The sequence below is a fragment of the Equus quagga genome, chromosome 19 (genome assembly GCF_021613505.1).
Source record: "Equus quagga isolate Etosha38 chromosome 19, UCLA_HA_Equagga_1.0, whole genome shotgun sequence".
NCBI classification, from domain to species: Eukaryota; Metazoa; Chordata; class Mammalia; order Perissodactyla; family Equidae; genus Equus; species Equus quagga.
Window position 1 is genome coordinate 45,688,318 of NC_060285.1, and position 4,147 is coordinate 45,692,464.

The following is a 4,147-nucleotide window of genomic DNA, read 5'->3' on the forward strand; positions in this document are numbered from 1 at the left end:
TTTAACTGTGTCACAGTACTTGTGCTAAGCTATAGCCTTGACAGTGCAGAGAAGCGCCTATAAAGTGTCGAGGACTACAATGACCCCAGTAGGAAAATATGCCAAGAGAATGAGCCCAACCAAGAATCACATGGGTGTGAAAGAGCTTGGGCTTGCACGCGCTTCTTTGCCAAGCCTATTTCCACAGGGGATAGAAACCAATGATTTGATTTGACTTCCCCAGACACTACACTTACTCTTTAAGCTTGATTTATGAAAAACAGAACATATCTTAAGAGTCAGTTAATTAAATCCTAGTTTCAGACCTGTCACCACCGGATTTAACTTTCTTTAAAGAAGCATGATTCTGGTTTGTTTTTGGGAAATCGGTCAGTTGACTGAGGATGGAATTTGACTTGGGGTACAAGGTGCTTCCAGGGAACTGAAAATTTATAAAGGCCAAATTAAATTAAAACATTTATATGTAAGAGATACAGACAAACACTAAATTAACAATGGTTACTTCTAAAGAGGGATGTGGAATGGTGGAGGAAGGGAGATCTGAAAAGGGACCTTCATTTTTTACTCTAAAGGCACGGCTCAGACAAGTTTCAACTTTTGGCAGCATGAAGCGTTATGTAACTACTTAGAGTTGTATAAAGACTTGTTTTAGTTTATGCTGTACTCTTTCCCTATCAACCTGTACTTTCCCTTTTCCCTCAAATGAAACTTGTTCTGAATAAAGAATCTGCTCAAGTTAACTCCTGAACTTTATATATTAGTCAGTCAACAGCAGGCCCAAAGTAATGTTACTTCATATGAATTGTAAGCAGATACTTTTCTAATTTCAATTCACGTGCTTACAGGAGACCCTGATTTTCTCTAAGGTCAGCACTGGTTTGCATTTAAATTCTGATTCTAATGAAATCCACCTTAATTGACCAGGTTCCTTTTGGGACGGTTTCATGGAGTCAGAGATTATTTAAAAAGGGAAAATATACCCAAAGAGCAGTGGGAGAAAATAAAATGAAAAAGAGCTCCTAAACATGTTGGTAAGAGAAAAAAGCAAGTTGCGAAACATATGCATAGTAAGACATGATTTATGCCAAAATTTAAAACCCACAAAACTATTTCTCTAGGTAAACATTCAGGTATATAAAGGCATAGCAAAAAGGTAATTGAAGACTATCTACTACAGAGTAATACTTATTATTTGGGACAGGTACCCAAGGGGCACTTCCACAATATCTATATTTTTAATTCTTTTTCCTACAATATATTCTTGCTTAAATACAAAATGAAGAACTTTCATATTTCTAGGAAGTACTACATGTGATGGCTTTCTTAAAATAGCTTGCTACCGAAGATACAGTTTAGCAAATACAGCTGTTGCCTGTTTTTCAACATTATCAGACTTTATCCCCACTGTCTCTCACTGCTTTACACAAGTTCAAATTTAAGGAAATCGTATTAGCTTTTCCTTGAGTATTTGATAATGAAGGGACCATAGTTACCAGAAATATCAAAATCAAGGTGAGAACCAATATAGTGGGAACAAAGGAATCAAGTAGGCAGGCCCCTTTTTGGGCTTTAAGGTGGTGCATCTGGAAGCAAGTGAAGGCTTCTCAAGAGGACAGACGCTTTAGAAGTAAGCTTTGTGCTGGGTGTGCCACGTCACAGTAACTTGCCAAGTTCATTCTCCACTGCAGAGAACATTCTGCAGCAGAGAGGGTAACACTCAAAAGCACACGCAGCTTCTCAGAAGAGATGGTCTAAATCTCAGCACAAGCAGTGCTATAGGTCTATCAAAGTGATATTTGTTGAGAAGTGAAGCACTTTTGCTTAAAACTGGAAACTCTTAAAGAGTATTTCTAAATTTTTTCACTACATATGATTAATATTAAAATACTTACATTTAGGAAAATTAGCTCATAAGTGTGATTAACTTGTTTTCTTGAAAAGGACAAAGCCATCGAAGTCAGACATATGTGTAACATGAATTTTGGTCCACAAGACCAAATATATTCCTGTTTTAGTTGAGTAAAAATTACAGAATAGCAACATACTAGAATCAATGCTTCTCATGAAATCAAGTAAACATGTACGTTCAATGAATCCTAGCTTTTAATTATTAAAATCTAAGTAATGCATTTTGTAATTTAGAAAAGAATACTTAAGGATCTACTCAGCCTCTACCATCGTTAAACATTATTGTGAAGTTCCTGCAGGTCACTACTATTTACACCATTTTCTAGAAGATCTCAACATCTTAAACAGTCACAAATTAAATATTCTCTCTTTGTAACACTATAAAGAAAACTCTGAAAACCATAATGGCAAGTAGATATCAAAAGATAAATTTCAAAAGTTAAAGGCACAGATTAAACCACTTCTACAGTTAATGTAAGTGGTTAATTATAAGGGTAAATTATATTATCTGGAGATACTATAAGATGAATGATCTAGACTCCTTGTAGCACTTACAACATAGAAAATTGAAAATTATGTATTAAAAAATAAATGGTATCACAATTTTTTAAAATGTTCTAAATATTTGGCACAACCCTTTACCTGCCTCATGTAGAAACTATCTGATAAAAGTAACACATTTTTCAAAATGATTTAAAAAACTGTCAGGTTGTAGAGTTTCCTATCTACCTGACTTCCATTCTACTCCTCACTACCCTCCTTCTCTAGTTCCCAAATTTTACTTTTTCTTACTGAAAATCTAAAAATAAAATATCATTCTTCTTTCTTACTTTAATGCCAAATAAAAAGTAATCACTAATAATACATGGCTAATATTAAAAGAAATTCAATTTAGCAGTAAGATCCATAGCTTTAGGGTATTTTCAGGAGATATCACCAGAACAAAACAAATTCAAACACTCATACTTCATACAATAAAGTGATGATTTTTTCTTTTCAGATTACTGTTTACCCCAAAAAGTTGCTGTAATATACATCTTTGAAAACAATAATCTTCCTCTATAATCATAAATCAAAGCAAGGAGAATACCCACCATCATTACAGAAACAATGATTGTATACTTTTAACATAATATTCAGATTTTTTTAATGACTATCTTAAACCAATTTTTAATTATATTTACTAACTGTATACACTTACTAGCTGAAAAATACATTGGTTCTACCTACCTACTACTTTAATACACAACACAGTAACTTGTGTCTTTTTCCTAATAGCACAATTATAAGGGCAAGAACACAAAGGATATTAGGAGGTGAAGAAAGTTAGAAAAATTCCCTTGGCCTTGGTTTATCATCTCTGCATCTTCCCTTTGAATACACACTGCAACTGACTGGTCTTGTCATCACCTTTTAACTCATTCCTACCTAAAGACCTTTTGGGCTTCAGAGCAAGGACCAGGATATCATATTATCTATTGTTGCTACTGAATTAGCTTAAATTACAGGTTAAAAAAAGAAGAATGAAATGCTTGAGGTTAAGAAAGATACTCAGAAAGCAAGGGAGAGTAAAGAAAAAAAATACGCACAGCGGTTATACCCCACCAATAATTACCTGGCAACTTGAGCAGGGCTTCCTATCTGGACTTTACATCATTAATATAGGGTCCAACATTGAGAGCACAACTCTCCAATTATCACGCTTTATGACTTTATTTTTTGGAATAAAGCTCAATTTCATCTCTAATTAGTTTAAAAAACATATTTCACTCCAAGGGAGAAGAGTTATTTTCCATCTACTTCTACAACAGTAGAAATGGCAAGGGTTTCTTTACTATCTCCAAAGGAACCAGGAGGGTGAAAGCAGTTTTTCCTGATTCTGTCCTCATGACTCCCCTGCCTCCCTCCACCTCCTGTATAAACATTAACTTCACAGGAAACTGAGAGACTGCACAGCACAGTCATCCCACAAAAGAAGACAATTTCAGCTTATCTCCCTGCTCCTCCCACTCCCCTTCCCCAAACACACATAACAGAGGGGTCAGTGTGTTGAGTTCGGCAAGGGCGATAATTAAATAGGATAAAGTGAGGGCTCACAGAACACTTAATATTAAGTTAAAATTCTAACATCATAACATCAAGGCATCAATTCATTCAACTTCTACTCCATTTAGGAAAATTTAGCTTAAAAATATGGTAGTACTGCTTTAGTAACTATAACCTCTTCATAGCCTCTTAA